At 42.0% G+C, this 24,263-nt stretch overlaps 1 protein-coding gene across 11 annotated transcripts in view; it reads left to right on the forward strand.

The window, feature by feature from the left end:
- The first annotated feature begins 2,985 nt into the window (after positions 1-2,985).
- Positions 2,986-24,263, forward strand: part of MAPKAP1 (MAPK associated protein 1) — a 266,415-nt gene continuing 245,137 nt past the window's right edge. For 3 of the 11 annotated variants that reach the window (XM_063788304.1, XM_054658425.2, XM_063788307.1), the window contains exons 1-2: positions 3,043-3,312; positions 4,962-5,023. The gene's annotated coding sequence lies outside the window, so the exon portion shown is untranslated. Of the gene's footprint in view, positions 3,313-4,961; positions 5,024-24,263 lie in introns of all 11 variants that reach the window. The other 8 variants (XR_010148846.1, XM_054658426.2, XM_003312328.6 and 5 more) reach the window with 6 other exon arrangements.

The following is a 24,263-nucleotide window of genomic DNA, read 5'->3' on the forward strand; positions in this document are numbered from 1 at the left end:
CCTTCCTTGGATCAATCCAACTTCTCATTCTTTGGGTGTGTGTATCGTGACTGCTCCAACTAGCTATAGAATAATCACACTAGCCATCATATTAGTATCACCATACACTTAGTCTCCATTCTCAACTGGGCCCTCAATACTGTCCTTGAAATCCTACCACATATCACTGCATGCCAACTTACCACAGTAACTACAGTATTTCAAACCCATAGTCGAACTTGACTACAAGGCTTCTTAAGGGTAGGGTCCCTGTCTGGCTTTTTCACCACTGAATCTCAATAGGCACTCAATAAGTATTGCTTACTGACTGAGGTATACTCATACTGGTAGGCATTAGTAAATAATAGTCACATGCCAGGCTCTGTTCTATGTAAGCTACATGTATTAGCTCATTCTATCCTTTCAACAAACTAATGAGGTTACGTAGGACTTCTGTCATTCCCATTTTCCAGGTAAAGATAAGAATATTTAGAGAAGCAACTTGGAGAGATGAAGTCACAAAACTTGTAAGTGGCAGAGTGAGTATTCACTTTTTATTTTTCTAATTTTTTTTTCAAGACAGGGCATTGCTCTTTCATCCAGGCTGGAGTGCAGTGGCATGATCACGTCTCACTGCAGCCTTGACCTCCCAGGGCTCAAGCAATCATCCCATCTCAGCCTCCCAAGCAGCTAGGACTACAGGCATTCACCACCACACCTGGCTAAAAAAAATATATATGTGTATATATGTGTGTGTATATATATATTTTTTTTATTTTTTATTTTTTTGAGACAGACTCTCACTCTGTTGTCCAGGCTGGGGTGCAGTGGTGTGCTCACTGCAACCTTCGCCTCCCGGGTTCAAGCGATTCTCCTGCCTCAGCCTCTCAAGTAGCTGGGACTACAGGTGTGTGCCACATGCCTGGCTAATTTTTCGTTTTTTTTTTTGTTTTTTTTTGTTTTTTTTTTAGTAGAGACGGGGTTTCACCATGTTAGACAGGATGGTCTTGATCTCCTGACCTTGTGATCCGCCCCCCTTGGCCTTCCAAAGTGCTGGGATTACAGGCATGAGCCACCGTGCCCGGCCTATATAGAGATAAATTTTTTAAGGTAGTGATGGGGTCTCACCATGTTGCCTAGGCTGGTCTCGAACTCCTGGGCTCGGATGATCTTCCTGCCTTGGTCTCTCAAAGTGCTAGGAAATATTTACTCTTTAGAATCTATAACTGCTTAACAGTTTTAGATAGGCCGAGTTTTATGTGTCTAGGAGACAGTCAGGCAGCTGTGCTTCAGATTGGAACTCGAGAGAGAGAGAGAGAGAGAGGAAAATGGAGAGTAAGATTTAGGAAGGAACAGATAACCTGGTGACCTCAGAAAATCAAATATCCAAACTTGTTCACACCCGCTGCTTTGTTAGAGTGCCTCTGACAGGTCCCTGATGGAACTGTGGTGGTGTGTGTGCAAGAGTGTGTCTGGGTGCTGAGGTGCACTATTCCCCCAGTATAGATATGTGGTAAGATACCAATTACATAAAGTAATGGGATGTAGTAAGAGATCAATCATATACGGTCATGCGTGGAATGAGGATGTTTCGGTCAATGACAGAGTGCATATGATGGTGGTCCCCTAAGATTATAACATGGTCTTTTAATTGTACCTTTTCTGCATTTGGAGATGTTTAGATACACAAATACCATTGTGTTAGAATTGTCTACAGTATTTGGTACAGTAACATGCTGTACAGGTGTGCAGCCTAGAAGCAATAGGCTAATACCAAACAGCCTAGTGTGTAGTAGGCTCTGACATTGTGTAAGTACAGTCTATGATGTTTACACAACCACAAAATCAGCTAACGATGCATTTCTCGTGTCCTCATCATTAAGTGACGGATGACCATATTTGAAATACATGGGTAGACCCACCGTGTTTTTTGTTTTTTTGTTTTGAGACAGAGTCTCTGTCACCCAGGCTGGAGTGCAGTGGCCTGATCTTGGGTCACTGCAACCTCTGCCTCCCGGGTTCAAGCCATTCTCCTGCCTCAGCCTCCTGAGTAGCTGGGACTACAGGTGCACACCACCACGCCAGACTAATTTTTGTATTTTTAGTAGAGACAGGGTTTCACCATGTTGGCCAGGCTGGTCTCAAACTCCTGATCTCAAGTGATCTGCCCTCCTCGGCCTCCCAAAGTGCTGGGATTACAGGTGTGAGCCACCGTGCCTGGCCCCATGGCATATTTATTAATGAGTTTAAAATTGGGCAGGGGTCCCTCAGGGCTGAAATTCAACCTTGAGTTTTTTCTTTTGCTAAGGTGCGTTTTTGAGAGACTTCCTCAAGCATCTTTCAGGTGGGAGAACACTCTCACTGCACTCCCTGAATCCTTTTTCCCCCTTCATCGTGGCTTTCTCTACTGATTTCCTCCGTGAGAGAGGAAGGGAGCAGCATGAGACACACTGAACTTCTGCCCTGTGCCAGTCCTCCTACATCTCCTGGAAACCTCCCAGCAGGGCTTGAGGAAGATTATTGTCACCTCCATATTACAGATATTATAATAAGAGAAATAACTAACATTGACTGCATGTTTACTATGTGTCAGGCACTATGCTGGGTGTTTTTCAAGCATCATCCCATTCGATTCCCACAGCAATATACTCTAAAGTTGAAACTATTGCCCTGGATGGGAAAACCCGAGGCTCAGAGAGAAGCGTCACATCCTAGGACACACAGCAAGTTATAAGAGCTGGCATTTGAACCCAGGTCTTTCTCAGAGAGGCTGAGCTGCCTCATCACTCATTTCTGGACGAACTAAGGGCTTTTCTCCGTGGAAATGAGGAGAAAGAAGATTCGATGGAGAAGCCTAACACTGATTCCTGCTCAAGGCAAGTCCAGGCACTGGCGCATCTTGCCAGAACTCAGTCTCCGACCCAGGCCTTTCCCTGCACTGGAGAAGCGGCGCGCATGCGCCCGGCCTCCCTCCCGGCCCCGCCCCGCGGGAAGCTACCGCTCCTTGCTTTCAGCTCTGGGGCTTGCGCACTACGTCCCCAGCCAGAGGCTCCTTCCCGGTCGGGGACTTCCGGAACGCCGGGGTGTGGTTCCGGGTCGTGTGCGGCTCGGGGTAATAGGGCTGCTGCTCGGCCGGCCGGCGGCGGCGAGCAGCAGGGGCATGAGGGCTAACCCGGGAAGCGGCAGCTGAGCGGGCCGGGAGGAGCGCCGGTCCCCGTGGATCCTGAGAGTGCAGAGCTCGGGGCAGGGGCCGGGAGGCGTGGGGGAGCCGGGCCCTCCCCTCAGGAACGTGTCCCGGGGCCGACCCGGCCCGTAGTGGGGAAGCAGCTTCAGGTAAAGGTTGCCCCAGCCGCCAGCTCCCCGCCCGTCCGTCAGCCCACCAGCTTGCCCACCTGGCGGCCCTCTCACCCCTCCAGTTTCAGCGCTACCCGGCGGGCCGCCTGCCGGGCCCTTGTTCAGGTGGCCCGGGTGCGTTCTTTTCCTGGCCATTTCCAGAACTGGAGGCTGTCAGGAGTCTGAGGCGGGTGTGTGGTTTAGGGGAAAAGAAGCCAGCTGACCTGGTAGTGTGGGGGTGGGGGGTGTAGTTGACTCCGGCAGTTTCTGGGCCTGCACTTGGCAATATCTAGGTGCCCTGGTCTTCATAATGTGAAAATCAGGGTTTTCAAGCATTGACTGTATGGTCCTTGTTTCCTTGCGTCCCTTCTCCCCCTCCCCCTTAAAGAGGTTAACAGCCTTACAGACTTTTTTCTAGCTACAGTGCTACTGGAACTTTGATTCATTCTTTGTTTATGGGAGTGGCAAGGAGTCATTTAGATTTGTTTAAGGCTGGGAAAAAGAGATTGTAGTGTAAACAAGATTATGACTTTAACCAGAGACCCCCAAATTGACTCAGAAATTGGTTAAAACTTCCTTTTGAATGAATGAAAGTCACTTTGAAAGCCCACCACAGTACCTGGCACTGTACAAAGCACCATGTTGTTATAAACCCAAATCGGCAAAGTTCAAAACTTTCCCAGGTGTGAAGAGTCAAATGGAGACACATTGGTTTAAAAAAAGCAGCGTTCTCATTCTCTGACAAGCAGGAGGGGTGGATCCGTAATGTTAAAACCCACTTGAGCAGAAGCCTAGATATGGGTTTTATTCCTTATATTTTATGAGCCCACACAAGGTACCTAGTAAACACGGAAAGAGTTCTTGATGAAGCAATAATTGTTTTCATGTTTTTCAGTTTACACACCTGCGGGATTTGGGGCATGCTGGTAGCCCTTTCCCATTCATCTGTGTGCTCATGCCTACCTTCAACTACTGTGTGTCCCAGACTGCACTTACACCCCCTTACATCTCCTAATCTGGCTCCTGGTTACCTTTCCAGTTATGCTTGAAAAGGTCTCCTTCTTTAATTACCCCATCTTGATCCATTACTCTGAATAAGTAGGATCTCTAATCATTTTTGTTCTTTCCTATTCCATTGATTTTTGTAGAACATTCTCCCTACCTTGCTTAGGTTTCCCCTTTTCTCTTTCAATCTATTGAGACGCTTCCCACGGCTCAGCTGAGTTGGCCTCACCCAACCAATTCAGGACAACCCCACCTGGAAATGATTTTTCCTCTAGAATTCTATAGGCGCTCATTTTTATCTACAATTATTTAACTTAGCAAATGTTTACTGAATATGGATATGTATATATATGCCAGGTACCATGCTAGGCAATTAGAGATAAATATAAGATTCAGTCTTTGCTGCCAGGGAGCTCAATTTAGTGAAAGAGAGATAAGGGAAATGAATAATTCTAACACCGTGATAAGTACATTGTGTGAGAGTTCTTGTGACAGTGGTAGTGCGGGAGGGGAATGGGTTATTCACCTTTGAGGGATGGGATGTGGCCAGGTAATGCTTCATAATTTGAGGTAAACTAAACTTTGAGTATTTGGGTATTATATAGGGGTTTCTATTGTTTAATCATTTTAACCTCAATTTACAGATTAGGAAGACCCATAATAAATTACACAGCTGGTACGAGACAGAGCCAGGATTCAAACCCAGGTCTGTCTGATGCCTAAATCTGTGCTTTTTCCATTACATGTCTTGCCTTTTTCTCACATCATCTCTCTCTTTTTATGCAAGTACATATTGAAACAAAAAGTTATATAGGACAAAACATATGAATGTTAAAATGAATGGTACAGAAATCTTTTAAATGTAAAGACTGTGCTCTTCCAAGGCAAGGAGATGGCAGGTAGGTTAGTTAGCTCGGCTTTGAATATGAGCAGAGAAGACAGTCTATAGAAAATAGGCATGGGCTCTGGATTCAATTCCTGGTCCCTGTTCTTACAGGATATGTGACCTTCGACACGTAACTCCAAGCATCACTTTCTTCAACTAGGGGTTGGGTTAGGGAATAATATTGACCACATGGAGTGTTGTGAATATTTATTGAACTAATGGGGATAAAGGGCCTGGTACGTGGTAAAGTCCCCCGAAATAAATAGCTATAAGATACAAAGGTATAATGCTTGAGGCATGGTTTTAGACTGGTGAGTGAGTTTACAGCCTGAGTCATGCAAGTCATTGCTGCTTTTAGCAGGGTACAAGGACGTAAAGTTGGAGGGGCGGTAGGGGTCAGAGTCAGTGAGGGCTTGAGTACCAGGCAAGGGAGGTAAATTCCAGTTTCTGCTAATAACTTTTCCAGTTAATAAATACTCAAGGATCTATGATTCATTTCAGCAGTGCCAAGCAAAATGTTAGACCTTGGGGATACAAAAAGAAGTAAAATTGGGTCCCTATCCTGAGGTTATTGACATTCTAGTAGAGGAGATGTCTGTGTATGTGCAGGTGAACTATAATAAAGTACTGTGGGTTCTAAGGTAGAAGTCCCCAGGGGGTACCATAGAACACTGAGAAGGAAACACTGATGATGGTAGGTAATGAGTACTTACTCTGCTGGTGTGATGTTAAATGCTTTATCTCATTTTTTTCTTGTGTGAGAAGGTGTTATTAGCATCCTGATTTTACAGATGAGGAAACTGGGGCACAGAGACCTTGAATAACTTCCTTGAGTTTATGCTGCTGGTAGAGCTGTAAGATAGAGGGGATTATCTGCTGAACACTGAGATCTGCACTCTTCATTACTACACCATGTTGCTTGTTCTTTGTGATGTGGATGCGGACCCTCTGGAAAGGCTTCAGAGAGAAACTTGCCCTTGAGCTGTAGCTTCAGTGTGCCAGTCATTGTGAGACAGGAGGGATCACGAGGAATGGAAGTGGCCTCTGCACTAAAGGAGCTCATAGCCTTATCTGTTACTTTAAATGTTTTTCTTTTTTGGTGGGGGAGCTTGTTTTGCTTATTGACTTATATCTGAAGACTTCAGAAACTTTTGCAGTTGAGTGGATTTATATGATTCAGCCTAAGATGATTTGCTGGCAATCTGTTATTCTGATGTATAGGCCTTACTGTTAAGGACGCAGTCGTAGATGTCAAATTATTATATGACAAGGACTTCTGTCACATTACTTTTTTTTTTTTTTTTTTGAGACAGTCTTGCTCTATCACCCAGGGTGGAGTGCAGTGGCATGATCTTGGCTGACTGCAACCTCTGCCTCCTGGGTTCAAGAGATTCTCGTGCCTCAGCCTCCCAGGTAGCTGGGACTATAGGCAGGTGCCACCATGCCTGGCCAATTTTTGTGTTTTTAGTAGAAACGGGGTTTTGCTGTGTTGGCCAGGCTGGTCTCGAACTCCTGACCTCAAGTGATCTGCCTGCCTCGGGCTCTAAAAGTGCTGGGATTACAGGCGTGAGCCACCATTCGTGGCCACATTACGTTTTTTCCCTATGGGAGGTGCCCTGACTTGTTTCTGTGAGTTCGAAGTTTTTGTGAAGTTTTTTGACTCAGAAGTCAGCATATTTCAGCTTGTGTTAAATTTAAGAGGCTTAGTGGTTAAATATGTTACTTAAGAGTCACAGAGCTAATGTGTGATAGAGCCACAAAAAACTGGCCAAAAAAGAGTAAACAAATCTTCATTAAATTATTATTATTGTTCTGTTTGAGCATCTTCCTCAGTGGTCTCCAAGTCCGATGCCTGTTATGTACTAGGATGAGTAGGCTGGGCCTTGATGAACTGGAGAGCACGGGCCCAAACTAAAGGGAGCAGTTGCTGCTCAGCTCCACTTGCTTGTTGCCATGTGAGGAAGTGGGCCCAGTGTCCTTGGATCTTTTGACACTCTTGGGAAAAGATGCTGGAAATCTGGATTTTAATTTATTCTTATTTATTTATTTAACTTTTAGAGACAGGGTATCGTCCTATCAGGCTAGAGTGCAGTTTCGTGGTAATAGCTCACTACAGCCTTGAATTCTGGGCTCAAGTGATCCTCCCACCTCTGCCTCCCCAGTAGCTAGGACTACAGGCGCATGCCACTATGTGTAGCTAGTTTTTTTTTTTTTTTTTCTTTTTTTGAGACAAAGTCTCGCTCTTGTTGCCCAGGCTGGAGTGCAGTGGCATGACCTTGGCTCACTGCAATGTCCGCCTCCCGGGTTCAAGCGATTCTCTTGCCTCAGCCTCCTGAGTAGCTGGGACTACAGGTGCCCATCACCACGCCCAGCTAATTTTTGTATTTTTAGTAGAGACAGGGTTTTGCCATGTTGGCCAGGCTGGTCTTGAACTCTTGACCTCAAGTGATCCGCCTGCTTCAGGCTCTCAAAGTGCTGGGATTACAGGGGTGAGCCATTGCATCCGGCCGTGTACTAGCTAGTTGTTGCTTTTATTTTTTGTGTGTGAAGGAGTTTCGCTCTTGTTGCCCAGGCTGGAGTGCAATGGCGCGATCTTGACTCACTGCAACCTCCACCTCCTGGGTTCAAGCAATTCTCCTGCCTCAGCCTCCTGAGTAGCTGGGATTACAGGCATGCGCCACCACGCCTGGCTAATTTTGTATTTTTAGTAGAGGCGGGGTTTCTGCGTGTTGGTCAGGCTGGTCTCGAACTCCCGACCTCAGGTGATCCACCTGCCTTGGCCTCCCAAAGTGCTGGGACTACAGGCGTGAGCCACTGCGCCCGGCCTAATTTTTAAAAAAATTTTGTAGAGATGGTGTCTATCTATGTTGCCTAGGCTGGTCTTGAACTCCTGCCTTCAAACGATACTCCTGCCATGGCCTCCCAAATTGTTGGGATTACAGGTGTGAGCCACTGCATGTCGTGGATTTTAATGTATTTAGTTTAAAAATTTGCCATTAAAAATTATGTTGATCAAAACATATTTGTGGGCTGAGTGTAATTCTAGGCTGCCTGATTGTGAACTTCAACCTACCTGGCTGCTGAAATTTTGGTACCTGGTGTTCAGAGCAGGAAGTATACAATACAATGTTTTGATTATTGATTAGAAATCTCATGGTAAATTGCCAGTGTGAGGGGGCATTGTAGCTTGCACTGATAGTTTTGGAGAGTGGCAAGGTCAATGCTTTTATTGTATAATCAAGCTAAAGTATAGATCTGGCTGGTGAGATGACCTTATAACACTTCTGTTTTGTGCTCTTAGCACTTTAAATGCTACCAGATTTCTTGTCTCTTGGCCCTCTCCACAATAGTATGAAGTGGTATGGTAAATTTGTTAAATGCTCTTGTATACCTTATTTTCTTTAGTCTTCATAGTCCTATGAGATAGGTAGTATTACAAAGGGGGTAATCATCACCTCTTGAGATGAAGAAATCGGCACCCAGTGAATCACAGTTTAGTGGAAAGAGCAGTTGACTAGAGAGGGTGATGCATCCTGAATATGCGGATACCACTAACAGCCAGTGAATCACAGTTTAGTAGCAAGTGCAGTTGACTAGAGAGTGATTTGCATCCTGAATATGCGGATACCGCTAACAGCCTTTGGAGTTTGGTCACGTCACTTACAAATCCTCGGATCTTTTTTCCTTTTTGGATAAATAATGAGGAGTAAAATTCAAGTCTTGCTGAAATTCAATTCGTAATATCCTATACTTGAGTATACTTTTACTAATATACTTTTATTACTGATGCAAAGTATACTGAATGTGTAAAACTTCAAAAAAATAACATTTTCCAGTTCCCTGCGGACTCATTTTAAGGTACTGTGTTACAAATAAGTACCATTTCAGCAGAGAAATTGGTAGAAAATTGAAGGAATGGTTTTCTTTTCGGGATGCCAAGCTTTCTGTTTCTAATTGATATGCTTAAAGTCACACAACTGATTACTGGCAGACTCCAGTGGAGATGACTCAAATCTAAAATGCTGCCCCTCCGCTCTTGCTGGCAGGTCAGGAACCACTACTCAGCTCTTCATCTGTTCTTTATTCATTACTTCCTCTGGGAAAGGCCCTTGATGGGCCAGGTGCTCCCCCAGTGCATGCAGTGCCTATTGACTATATGTACTCAAGATTGAAAGGGGGCGTAGAGACACCCAGCACAGTGAGAGAAATATGGTCAGGGAGTTCCCAGCCCAAGAGTTTAATTTATTTTTATTTTAATACCCAGCTTTCACAAGGTGAAAATTGAAGAAATACTGGTCTTGTAGATACTTGTTTTCATTCATACTCTATTGTATAAGGAAATAACAGAATATAAAAATAAAGAGAATAAATCCTGAGCAGTCATTCAAAATTTATTAACTCTAGTTGGCAGCAGTCTAGATATATTGGGGAAATGGATTTAATATAGGCAACACAAAATTTGGACTGAAAGTAGAATACAGTTTTATGTAATTGAAAGTGAGAAAAATGGGAGAAACCACTTAAAAAACAAACCTGAAATTCTAGAAAGAACAAGAAGGTATTAGAATAACTATTGGAATTAAGTTATAGTAATTGCTTGTGAAATAAGTGGAATATTATGTCACATTTATGCCTAAATATATGCAGTGTTAGATTCTTAATATCCTATACGTGAGTATACTTTTATGAATATACTTTTATTATTGATGCAAAGTGTACTGAATGTGTAAAACTTCAAAAAAATAACATTTTCCAGTTCCTTATGGACCTTTAAGGTACTGTGTTATAAATAAGTACCATTTCAGCAGAGAAATTGGTAGAAAATTGTTTGAAGGAATGGTTTTCTTTTGAAAATAAAGCGAGTATTTAATCTGAACCTTAGTTACTGACATAAAGGAGACTAACGAAGAACTGAAGTGCAGACTTGAATTTTAAGCAGTGTGACATGGGGCTTTGGGCAGACCCGCTTGGATTTGATTATTGGCTTTGTCAGTCTGTAAGCCGGACAGTCTGCAAAATGGGGACAGTAATGCCAGTCTCACATAGTCCTTAGTGAGGACTAAATGAAACAATATATGTAAGTACCTTGTAAGTACTGTAATGCTTCTGGAGAGATGCAGGTCCAGGCTGAGCATCCCTACTCAAAATATTCAAAATCTGGGCCAGATTTGCTGGCTCACACCTTTAATCCCAGCACTTTGGGAGGCCAAGATGAGTGGATTGCTTGAGCTTGGGAGTTCAAGAGCAGCCTGGGCAAAATAATGAAACCCTGTCTCTACAAAAATATTAGCCAGGCATGGTGGCGCACATCTGTAGTTCCAGGCTGAGGTGGGAGGATTGCTTGAGCCCAGGGGGCTGAGGCTGCTGTGAGCCATGATCGCACCACTGTACTCCAGCCTGGGCAAAAGAGCAAGACTGTCTCAAAAAAAAAAAAAAAAATCAAAATCAAAAATCCTTCAAAATTCAAAACTTTTCGAACTGACATGATGCCACAATTGGAAAATTCTATGCCTGACCTCATGTGACAGGTTGCAGTTAAAACTTTATTTCATGCATAAAATTATTAAAAATACTGGCTGGGTGAGGTGGCTCATAACCAGCAATCCTGGGAGGCCCAGGTGGGAGGATTGCTTGAGTTCAGGAGTTAGAGACTAGCCTGGGCAACACAGCAAGACCTTGTCTCTACTAAAAATCAAAACAATTAGCTTGGTGTGGTGGTGTGTGCCTGTAGTCCCAGCTACTTGGGAGGCCGAGGCAGGAGGATCGTTTGAGCCCGGGGTGTCAAGGCTGCAGGGAGCCATGATTGTGCTCCTGCACTCCAGCCTGGATGACAGAGGGAGACCCTGCCTCAAAAAAGAAAAAAAAAGTTAGTATAAAATTACCTTCAGGCTATGTGTGTAAAGTGTATATGAAATATAAGTGAATTGCGTGTTTAGACTTGTGTCTCATCCCCAGGATACTGCATGATATATATGAAAATATTCCAAAATTCAAAGAAAATCCAGAGTCTGAAACACTTCTGGTCCCAAGCATTTTAGATAAGGGATGCCAACCTCTAATGGCATTCAGGGCATAAGACATTCAGGATGTTAATATGATGTAATAAGCAATGATTTGATGGAGTGGTCATAAAAGAGTGAGACTCATTTTCATGTCTGGATCATGAAATTTGTTAATTTCTGTTGTGTTTTGTAAATTAGTGCACCTACATACTGTATTGAGAGAAGGACTTTAGGATGCTGTTTTTAAGCTATTATGTGAATTGATCTGCTGAGTAACAAGAAACACTTCCAAGTGTTTATATTATCTTTTTTGTGCCTGTAACTGCCCTTTGTTAGAAAAGGGATATTATGTTATCCCCGTCCCCATTTTACAAATGCCGAAACTGAAGCTTAGAGAAGTAATGTAATTATTAATAAAAATATAGAGCTACCGGGCCGGGTGCGGTGGCTCATGCCTGTAATCCCAGCACTCTGGGAGGCTGAGGCAGGTGGATCACCTGAGGTCAGGAGTTCGAGACCAGCCTGGCCAACATGGCGAAACCCTGTCTCTACTAAAAATACAAAAATTTGCCAGGCGTGGTGGCACACACACACCTATAGTCCCAGTTACTCGGGAGGCTGAGGCAGGAGAATTGCTTGAACCCGGGAGTCGGAGGTTGCCATGAGCCAAGATTGCGCCATTGCACTCCAGCCTGGGCGACAAGAGTGAAACTCCATCTCAAAAAATATATATATTATATATATATTTATATATATTTTATATATATTATGTATTATATATATTTATATATTATATATTTATATATTTTGAGATGGAATATATATATACACATGCATATATATACACATATGTGTGTGTATATATATACTTTTTGTATATACGTGTAGAGAGAGTGAGAACGCGCATGCGCGAGTAGCAAAACTAGGACTTGACCTTTGTTTTGACTCAGAGTACTGAAAAGCACTATTACTTTTTTTTTGTCGGGGGAGGGGGGGGTCACTTTTCCATGCTGCTCTGGATTTGGATATTGGGACTGGCCCTGTCTTGGGACTGTCATTAATTATGGCCCTTTGCCTTCATTTAAACTTAATGTTTACAGAAAGTTATTATTGATTATATTGTGAGAGTGTTTGATTATAGGTATAGTGTTATGATATGAAGCTTAAGGATTTGATGAAAATACTAATACTCATTGATAATAAAGATTGGTGGTAAGATGGTAAGATGGTTACTCATATTGATAGTGGGAATGTAAATGAGTAAAACTTTTCTGGAAAGCACTTTGGCAGTATTTATTAACAAGCTTTTAAAAAAAGTTATGCATGCCTTTTGAGCTTGTAATTCCATTTCTAGGAATCTTTATTAAAGAAATCAGAGATGTCGAAAGATATTCGTGTTCAAAGATGTTCACTGCAGCAGTATTTACTATAGCAAAAATTAGAACCTTAATGTTCAATAAAAATTAGAGAAATCATGGAAAATTCATAGAATGGAAATAATATACAGTCATCTTAGATGTTTCAGAAGAATTTTAGTGACATACTAATATGCTAACCATATAATAAGTGAAAAAAGGATATGACACTCTATAAAGTATGGTCCCGATTATGTCAAACATGTATGCAAAGAAAAGAAATAGGTGGTGAGATTATAAGACTTGATGTTTTTCTCAGTTTTAGAAATGTTCTTTGATAAACAAATTATTTAAAAATAAATCATAGTTTAAAATTGATATTAACAAATATGAGTAGAGTCAGTGACCATCATTTTAACCAATAGTTTTCACTAATGCAGGTGATTGTGAAGTTGTAAATGGATTGTATTTTCAAGTTAGTTTTCACCTCTTTTATTTTGAACTTAGAACATGGTTTCATATGTCCTGACATAAATGATGTTACTATTCCCAGGTAAGCCTTCTTTTCCCTCAAAAGTCCTATTTAAGACAGTATTCTGGAAGAAGAGTTGTATTCGTATTGGTGGTATCATTATCCCGGTGCTACCGTCACCTCTTCAGTGGCCACAGGGACAACGAGTAGGCCTGTGACAGCTCCGTCTTTACTTTCAGAGGGAGTCCACTCCTATCTCTGTGGAGTTGTGGTTGGCCTTTGGTAGATAGAGATAGTGAGTTGAATGCTTACGTATTGGGAAGTGATTTTTTGGTATGGAAAATTATGTGTGTTAAGGTAAACTGAGGCATAAGATTTTAGAGTTTACTTGCACAAACAGCGATTCATGAATTGGGCAGCTTCAAATCAGAAATGATTCTGGGGCTCCATTGAGGGAAAGTAAGCGGGGGAAGCTTTTGTAGGAAGACTGTGGAAGTAAAACAAAAGATTTGATTGATTAGTTATACAGTTGATCACTACCATTGGAAAGTCCTCAGTTACATAAGTTTGTTGGCTGCTTCTGACTAGATAAGCTTAAGGTTTTTTGTTTTTTTTTCATATATGCATTTATAAGACATATCTCAAGTTTTGCCTATGTTTGCAAATCAAACAAGGTTAAGGTCATTTATAAGGCCTAACTAGTTTTGTCTGCTTGAATTTTTCAGACCAGGTCTGATTTTTTTGTTTTGTTGTTGTTGTTGTTTTATTTGTTTGTTTGTTTGTTTGTTTTTTTTTTGTTTGTTTGTTTTTCGAGACAGGGTTCTTGCTCTATTGACCAGGCTGGAGTGCAGTGGCACGATCACGGCTCACTGCAGCCTCAACTTCCTGGACTCAAGCGATCCTCCCACCTCATCCTCCCCAGCAGCTGGGACTACAGGCATGCACTACCACGGCCTCCCAAACTGTTGGGATTGTAAGCATGAACCACTGCATCTGGCCAGGCCTGGTCTGTTTTAATTTATTTTAACAAATGTGAATGTCTGTCTCACTTTTTTTATTTTGTGAGAAGAAGATTGAAGATCACATTTGTTTGGATTTCAGTTTTTCTGATAGCAGTAGTTAGTAAAAATATGAGTGTTAAAATATGATGAATTGTTGCCTTTTACTCTTTTCTAATTATCATATACTTTATAATTGAAATAGTTTCAGGCTGGGCACAGTAATCCCAACACTTTGGGAGGCTGAGGCAGGTGGATCACCTGAGGTTGGGAGTTCGAGACCAGCCTGACCAACATGTAGAAACCCCGTCTCTACTAAAAATACAAAATTAGCCGGGTGTGATGGCACATGCCTATAATCCCAGCTACTCAGGTGGCTGAGGCAGGAGAAGCAATTGAACCCGGGAGGTGGAGGTTGCAGTGAGCCAAGATTGCGCCATTGCATTCCAGGCTGGGCAACAATGGTGAAACTCCGTCTCAAAAAAAAAAAAAAAAAGAAAAGAAATAGTTTCAGCTTGTACAGTTAAGCATGATGGCCAGTTAGGTTTGTTTTTTTCAAATGCGCATACTGATTCTCTTATGTACAATATAAAAATGTGCATACTGATTCTCTTATGTACAATGCAAAAAATTTACCGAAGTATTTGAGCATATTTAAATTAGGAAAATATCAGGCAAGATGTTTCTTTTGTAAACTACTTCTATCCAAAGCATTCTGTATATTATCAGAATGAAAAATGACAGCACTTTGTCATCTGTTCAAATTGATATTGCACTCTTTGCAATGACAGCTGAAAAGGCCCACAGGTGCCATATAAAGAGGTGACCATGTTGTCATATTTCATTTCGGCATCCCTCTGCAAAGCCATAATTACCTAATTAGGTTGTTAATTAGGAGATTAGCATTTCACTATATTGATAGAATGCTCTTTACTGGCGTGGGGCGAGATACAGATTTGTCTGCTCTAATTTATAATCTCTGCCTGTTTTGTACTTATTTATTTGCTTAAGATGCTGGTATGGGGCAATTCAGTTTACCTGAGAAACAGTTTACAAGCGAATGAAGCTTTGATCACTGGATTAAAGTTGCTGAGTTAAAATACGGACACATCCCCAAAATTAAAATAAAAATTCCAAGTTGTTATAACTTGTATTATTGTTAACACAGGCAACAAACACAATAAGAATTCACATTGTTGGTATAAAAAATTCAAAATACAAAAACTTAAGTCTGAACTATGATAGAGATTTATCTATCCTAAACTAGGCAAAATAAATTATTTTAATTATCTTCAATGACAGACCTCTGTCATTTATACTTGGGACTTATAAGAATATGCTAAATGTTTTGAATGTATTTAAGAAACTGAAGCTTGGTTAATAACTTCAGAACAAATATATTGGGTCTTCAGTTTAGACTTCATTAGATAGTCATGCATCAGGGCTTATTTCATTTGTACCTTCTGTCCATTAGTCTGTGCTTGGAACATTCCCTTCCCACAGTCTTTGCAGTACTGAGGGGCTTATGGAATTTGAAATATTTCACAGTAACCTTCACTTGGTGAGCTATTTGGAGTAAGCACGGTTTCTATAAAGTGTGTCTAACATTCTTTTGGGAGAGGGGGCGGGGCAAACGATTTCCATACATTTTCTCTGTAGTGTTTGTAATTTGCATTATGCATACTTTTCTGCCTTTTTTTAGTTAAGGAAATTAGGAGTTTCAGAACAATGTTAAGAGCACCATTCCCACTGAGGTAGTAGTTTAGCTTCTTTTGATCGTATTGGTATCGGCATTCAAATTGTAGTAAATGCATGTGTGCTTAAGTCCTTTTTCCCTACAGTTATGAAGAACTGCATTTGTTTTATAGCCGTAATTTTCTTAAAACTTTTTTTTTTTTGGAAATGGAGTCTTGCTCTGTTTCCCAGGCTGGAGTGTGATGGCACCATCTTGGCTTACTGAAACCTCTGCCTCCTGAGTTCAAGCAGTTCTCCTGCCTCAGCCTCCCAAGTAGCTGAGATTACGGGTGTGCACCACCACACCTGGCTAATTTTTGTAGTTTAGTAAAGATGGAGTTTCACCATGTTGGCCAGGCTGGTCTCGAACTCCTGACCTCAGGTGATCTACCTGCCTCGGCCTCCCAGAGTGCTGGGATTACAAGCATGAGCCACCGTGCCCAACTTAAAAAATTTTTAAAAATTAAAAAAATTTTTTAATACAAATAACAGAGAAGGTGTCTTGCTATAGTGCCCAGGCTGCACTTGAACTCCTGGGCTCAAGGGAACTTCCTCCTCTGCCTCCCAAAGTGCTGGGTTTACAGGTGTGAGCCCCTATGCCCGGCCAACTATATATATATGTGTGTGTGTGTGTGTGTGTGTATATATGTGTGTGTGTATATGTGTGTGTATATATGTGTGTGTATATATATGTGTATATATGTGTATATATACGTGTATATATGTGTGTGTATATATACGTGTATATATGTGTGTGTATATATACGTGTATATATGTATGTGTATATATGTGTGTATATGTGTGTATATATGTGTATATATGTGTGTGTATATACGTGTATATACGTGTGTATATACGTGTATATACGTGTGTATATATGTGTGTATATGTGTGTATATACGTGTATATATGTGTGTATATATACGTGTATATGTGTGTATATATACGTATGTATGTGTGTGTATACGTGTATATATGTGTGTGTATATACGTGTATATATGCGTGTGTGTATGTATATATGTGTGTGTATATGTATATATATGTGTGTGTGTATACGTGTATATGTGTGTGTATATGTGTATATATGTGTATATGTGTGTGTATATATACGTGTATGTGTGTGTGTGTATATATATATATTTTTTTTGAGGCGGAATTTCGCTCTTGTTACTTGAGCTGGAGTGCAATGGCATGATCTTGGCTCACTGCAACCTCTGCCTCTTGGGTTCAAGCGATTCTCCTGCCTCAGCTGCCCGAGTAGCTGGGATTACAGGTGCGTGCCACCACGCTTGGCTAGTTTTTTGTATTTTTAGTAGAGATGGGGTTTCACCATGTTGGCCAGGCTGGTCTCAAACTCCTGACATCAGGTGATCCGCCTGCCTCGGCCTCCCAAAGTGCTGGGATTACAGGAGTAAGCCACTGTGCCCGGCCTGTTTTCTTAATATAAAAATATTATAAGGGGCTTCTCATGCGGATCCCCTGGTGTGGATTAGAATGTTGTGTCGTGCTCTGGTAGGAGAAACTGCTCCAGTGTGTGAGGGTTTGCTTCAGCAAAGCCAGAAGTTCTGATGGGATTTCTGGTACTAGGATTAACCTCCTTCAACTAGAAATGTAGGTTAGTTACCTTTACACAGGTCACTAAGGTATATGACAGTTCTCTTTTTCCCCAGAAGAGAAGACTTGGAAACTGCCATTTTTGCATGAGGAATTTGATGTCTATTTGATGTAATCAACTTATATTACAGATTGTTTAAAAATGTTTATGGTTACTGTTGCCAATTCTGCTTATTAGGTGCTTTGTTGGTATCCTTGTTTTGGAATCACCTGAATTAGAAAAAATCTAGGATGTAGCATGGATTCTAGCCTTCCTGTGTTTCTATCCCCTTTCTTTTTTAAAAATTGAGATATAATTCGCATACCATAAAATTCACGCCTCTAAAATGTACAATTTAATGACTCTTAGGATATTCACAAAGTTGTATAACTGTCACTATTAACTAATTCCAGAACATTTTTGTCACCTCAGAAAGAAATCTCATATTCATTAATAGTCACTCCACTTTTCCTCCTCCTGCTGCTGGCAACCATTAATCTACTTTCTGTCTCTATGGATTTGCCTGTTCCGAACCTTTCATATACAAAGAATTGACAGTTTGTGGCCTTTGATGTAATGTAATAATTTTCAAGGTTCATCTGTGTTGTAGCATGGATCAGTACTTCATTCCTTTTTATTGCCAAATAATATTCCATTGTATGTCTGTACCACATTTTGTTTATCTGTTCATCAGTTGATGGACATTTGGGTTATTTCTACCTTTTGGTTATTATGAATACTACTGTGAACATTTGTATACAAATTTTCGTGTGAACATATGTTTTTAGTTCTCTTGGGTATATTCCTAGGAGTGGAGTTGCTGGGTCATATGGTAACGCTCTGTTTAACATTTTGAGAAACTACCAGGCTGTTTTTCAAAGCAGCTGCATTATTTTACATTTCCTCCAACAATGCATAAGGTCAGCCTCCTTTCTGCTTCTATTCTCCTCAGGTTCTATATTTCTCTGCTCTGGGCTGGAAGCAGCCCTAGGCTCTAGGAATTCCACAAGACTTTTGTTTAAATAGGTGGGAAATGATCCATTTTTCTCTGTTCAGCCAGGTTCATTCTACAAGCATGTGGGTACCAGGCATATATATTGGGCATTAGTGATAGGAAGTCAAATGCCCTTTCCTCTCAAGGACTTTACAGTCCAGCAGTGAACTTCTTACTAGGAAATGCGAGGTGAGGGGAAAGTGAAGAAAGTAATAGCTTATAAATTCATGAGTTTACACAGCATGGATAGCTAACTTCAGGATCTAGCCAAAGATTGACTTTTTTTTTTCCAGCTTCTGTTTTTTGTTTTTCCTTCAGGCTACCCTTTAACTATTGCTGTTCCTTGGTTTTATCCCTAGGTTACTGTTCTTCTTACATATTCTCCCTGGGCAAAATTCACATCTATGGATTTACCTGTCACTTACATGTTGATGTCTCCCAAGTTTGCTCAGACCTTTCTCCTGGGCTCTCAGGTTTGTGTTTTGATGGATCTCTATTTGGGTAATCCATAGACATCTGAAGCCCGCTCATTGTGTCTGAAACATAACTCCTCATCTCCCCACTACCTGATAATCTGTTTCTGCTTTTGAGTTTATGGTTTTATTTGTTGGCACTATCATGCAAGCCATAAACTTCCCCCTTCTTAATCCTCCACATTCACTCAGTCACCGAGTTCTACCAGTTTTGTTTTGTTTTGTTTTGTTTTTGAGACGGAGTCTTGCTGTCACCCAGGCTGGAGTGCAGTGGCGCGATCTCGGTTCACTGGAAGCTCTGCCTCCCAGGTTCACGCCATTCTCCTGCCTCAGCCTCCCAAGTAGCTGGGACTACAGGCGCCCGCCACCACGCCCGGCTAATTTTTTCTATTTTTAGTAGAGACGGGGTTTCACCCTCTTAGCCAGGATGGTCTCATTCTCCTGACCTCGCGATCCACCCACCTCGGCCTCCCACAGTGCTGGGATTACAGGCGTGAGCCACTGCGCCCAGCCTCTACCAGTTTTTATCTCTTAAATATTTTGTGACTGTTTCTTGAATTCGTGCAACCATCTTTCACTGCCTTCAGATTTCATCATCTCTGGGCTATCTTCACAGCTTTATAACTAGTCTTCTGTTTTGAGGAAGTCTCTCTGTAATGCTAGTCAGCAACTTTGAACTCTGTGTAATTTTAGTTACTAAATACGTGTTGTTCTGCTGTTTCTTGCTTCAGTGCCTTGTCTGATGCTGTGTCTTCTACCTCGAATGTTGCCTTTTACCCCCTCTTTGAACCTTCCAATTTCTCATCTTTGAAGATTCATCTTAGACCAGGGAATAATAGCAATAATAATAGTAAAGAGTTGTAATGGTGCTTACCATGGGTCAGGCACTGAAGCACATAACATGTATTAATTCATTCAGTCCTCACAACAATCCTATGAGGTAGGCACTGAACTTACTTCCATTTACAGATGAGGAAATAGACACAGAAGTTGTTACTTTCTCAAGGTCCCACCACGAATGCCACTTCCAGGTTTGAAGCCAGGCAGTCCGAAGATTGTTTGCTTTCAGCCTCTCCTATGCACCCTCTCTCAACTTCTGCCATTCCCTTGGCTTCCTCCACTGCAAAGGGTAGTTATCTTTTCTTTGCTTCTGCAATAACTCAAACATGGCCTGATGTTTTTGTTTTAAGCATTTCTGAAACTTCTGAAGTTTCTGATCAAGGAGCCAGGATTATAGATGGTTTAATTGCCAGCTCTCTCTCTTTTTTTTAACTATTAAGGTGGCTAAGTTGGAAATGACTTCTTCCATTATTGTGATCTTAGTCTCTTCTGTGAAGCCTTGTCTGAGTAGCCAGTCTCATTTAGATATTTTTTCTTTATGTCTCCATAGTACATTGTTTCTTTGAGATGGACTTTTGCTCTTGTAGCCCAGGCTGGAGTGCAATGGCCAATCTAGGCTCACTGTAGCCTCCACCTCCTGGGTTCAAGCAATTCTCCTGCCTCAGCCTCCTGAGTAGTTGGGATTACGGGCGCCTACAACAATGCCCGACTAATTTTGTATTTTTTTAGTAGAGATGGGGTTTCACCATGTTGGCCAGGCTGGTCTTGAACTCTTGACCTCAGGTGACCCGCCCACCTCGGCCTCTCAAAGTTCTGGGATTACAGGCGTGAGCCACCGTGCCTGGCCCGTAGTACATTGTTATAGACTCCTCTAGCATTGCTCTCATTCTTCTTCTTTTTTTTTTTTTTTTTTGAGATGGAGTCTTACTCTGTCGCCCAGGCTGGAGTGCAGTGGTGCGATCATGGCTCACTGCAACCTCCACCTCCCGGGTTCAAGTGAGTCTCACGCCTCAGCCTCCTGAGTAGCTGGGATTACAGGCACCCACCACCATGCCCAGCTAATTTTTTGTAGAGATGAGGTTTCATCATGTTGGCCAGGCTGGTCTTGAACTCCTGACCTCAGGTGACCTGCCTCCTTAAGCCTCCCAAAGTGCAGGGATTATAGGCGTGAGCCACTGTGCCTGGCCTGTTTTTTTTTTTTTTTTTTCGAAATGGAGTCTCACTCTGTCGCCCAGGCTGGAGTGGAGTGGCGATCTCAGCCCACTGCAAGCTCTGCCTCCCGGGTTCACGCCATTCTTCTGCCTCAGCCTCCTGAGTAGCTGGGACTACAGGCGCCCGCCACCACGCCCGGCTAATTTTTTGTATTTTTAGTAGAGATGGGGTTTCACCATGTTAGCCAGGATGTTCTCTATCTCCTGACTTCGTGATCCGCCCACCTCGGCCTCCCAAAGTGCTGGGATTACAGGCGTGAGCCACCGCGCCCGGCTGGCCTGTTCTTTATTGTGGCCATTTGTATACTTGTCTTTAACCCCTTGCTTGACTGTAAGCCTCTTGGGAATAGGGACTATGACTTAGCACTTTAAACGCCTAACCCTCAGCGTGTAGTATGTAGTCATGCTTATTGAATGAACTGATAAGTCTCTGTATACCCATACCTAGACTTGTGTGTAAGGAGTGGAGTAAGAAGATTAAGATGAAGTGAGCTTAAGCTGGAAATGTGAGACAGCATATTGTAGTGATTGGGAGCAGGATTCTGGAGCCAGGCTATCCTGACTCCACCTCTTACTAGTTGCGTGGCCTTGGGCAAGTTTGTGCCGAAGTTTACTGATTTATAGAACATGAAGAATAATAGAATCTACCTCAAAGCTTTGTGAATGGCAAAAGTGCCTTTATTTTGTTTTTAAGAGATGAGGGTCTTACGGCCAGCTAATTTTTGTATTTTTTTATAGAGATGGGGTTTTGCCATGTTGGGTAGGCTAGTCTTGAACTCCTGTGCTCAAGCAATCCGCCCATCTCTGCCTCCCAAAGTGTTGGGATTACAGGCATGAGCCACCATGTCTGGGCTGAGAATTGATTATTCGATTTAAATTGTATGTTGTGGAACATTCTCACCCTAATTATAGTATTATAAGCAGAATGAAGCCAGTTCTGTTGCATTATCCTCATGTTTGGTACACTGTGGTGATTTAAAAAATGAGATAGTCTAGCTGGGCATGGTAGTTCATGCCTGTAATCCCCGTACTTTGGGAGGCCGAGGCCGGCAGATCACCTGAGTTCAGGGGTTCAAGACCAGCTTGGCCAACATGGTGAAACCCGGTCTCTACTAAAAATACAGAATTAGCAGGGTGTGGTGGTGGGTGGCTGTAATCCCAGTTACTTAGGAGGCTGAGGTAGGAGAATCGCTTGAACCTGGGAGGTGGAGGTTGCAGTGAGCCGAGACTGCACCATTGCAATCTAGCCTGGATGACAAGAGCAAAACTCCGTCTCAAAAAAAAAAAAGAAAAAAAAATGAGATAGTCTAGAAGGTTCTGAGAAAATACCTAGCAAAGTTAACACAGTTTTGTTAATAGTAACAATAATAGCCATTATCATTTATTGAGATTATGAAAGCTCTATTCAAGTGAAAATACAAAGCACCATTCAAAGTCACATAAAAGTAGTTTGAGGATTATCTGCTGGTTTAGATTATCTTGTTGCTGTCTTTTGTTCATCAGGAGTTGAATTAATGAGTTTGATAGTTGACAGCTTATTTATTTTCCTTCCAAAAAGATATAGCTAGAATAGGAAAAGTCAGTAATATTACATCTTAGATTTATGTCGTGCTTTTTAGCTTTCTGTAAATATCCTTTTTAAAAAATTTAAGAGAGAGGGTCTCACTCTGTTGCCCAGGCTGAAGTACAGTGGCTCAATCATGCTCACTGTAACCTTGAACTACTGGGCTCAAGTGATTCTCCCATCTCAGCCTCCTGTGTAGATAGAACTACAGGCATGTGCCCCCATGCCTGGTTAATTTTTACTTTTTTTTTTTTTTTTGTATAGGTGGGGTCTTGCTCTGTTGCCCAGGCTGGTCTCAAACTCCCCGCCTTAAGTGATTCTTCTGTCTCTGCCTCTCAAAATGCTGGGATTTATAGGCATGAGCTACTGTGCCCAGCCTCTATTTTGTTTTATAGCAGCATCACTGTGAAGTGGATAATAGGACACATATTATGGCTATTTCACTGTAGAGGAAACAGTCGGAAGCACTGACTCTCCTAAAGTCATCCCATAGCTAGTCTCTTTAACAGTGACAACTGTTAACTAATCCATAGCAGATGTCACTAATCCATAGCCTGTGACAGCAACGTGGAACTCTAGATGTGGCAAAACACTGTGCCTTTTTATAATCTGTGCCATTTTCATTTTCTGTTAATATTAGTTTCTTTTATGATAACACTCTGAAGATAACTGTATTGTTTATCAACTTTAACTCTTGTAGTTATTGGAACCAGTTTATATACTAGCATTAAAAAAAAAAAAAAAAAAAAAGATGGGCATGGTGGCTCAGGCCTGTAATCCCAGCACTTTGGGAGGCTGAGGCGGGCGGATCACCTGAGGTCAGGAGTTCGAGACCAGCCTTGCCAACATGGTGAAACCCTGGCTCTACTAAACATAGAAAAATTAGCCGGGCGTGGTGGTGGCACCTGTAGTCCCAGCTACTTGGGAGGCTGAGGCAGGAGAATCACTTGAACGTGGGAGGCAGAGGTTGCAGTGAGCTGAGATCATGCTCCTGCACCTCAGCCTGGGCAACAGATCAAGTCTCTGTCTCTCAAAAAAAAAAAAACCAAAACAAAACACAAAAACGGCAATAATGCCTGTTCAAATCAGTCAACATGGTTTACCTTTGTAGAGAGCGTACCGGCAACATCTTGATACTATTACAATTCTTTGTCAAAAAAGAGATTCCTCGTACCTCTGAGTTTGAATTATGGCACAGGTGTGGTAGAGGTCAAACATGCAATGAAATTCTGGTCGAGGGAAAACAATGTGAAGCAAAAACACCCAAAACCTTTTAGATGGGCTCCAGGATAAACCTCTCCCAGTCACATCCTCCTTTTCCTCCTCCACACAAGTGACTGGAATGGAATTTAAGAGCTGAAAGGCCCTTCATATAGTTCAGCCATGCTATTTAACAGACGTAAGAACACATGAGGTTTAAAGAAGTCACTTGTCCAAGGCCGTGTAGTTAGGTCCCTGGAATTTAGGTTTCCTGAGTGATCTTTGTGGTAAAGTGTGTTGCTTTTCTTTCTTTCTTTTTTTTTATTCTTTTTTCTTTTTCTTTTTCTTTTTTTTTTTTTTTTTTTGAGACAGAGTCTCATTCTTTTGCCCGGGCTGGAGTGCAGTGGCGCTATCTCGGTTCACTGCAAGCTCCGCCTCCCAGGTTCATGCCATTCTCCCGGTTCAGCCTGGGAGTACAGGCGCCCACCACCACCACACCTGGCTAATTTTATTTTTGTATTTTTAGTAGAGACGGGGTTTCACCGTGTTAGCCAGGATGGTCTCGATCTCCTGACCTTGTGTTCTGCCCACCTCAGCTTCCCAAAGTGCTGGGATTACAGG

This window comes from Pan troglodytes, chromosome 11 (genome assembly GCF_028858775.2).
Source record: "Pan troglodytes isolate AG18354 chromosome 11, NHGRI_mPanTro3-v2.0_pri, whole genome shotgun sequence".
Classification (NCBI taxonomy): domain Eukaryota; kingdom Metazoa; phylum Chordata; class Mammalia; order Primates; family Hominidae; genus Pan; species Pan troglodytes.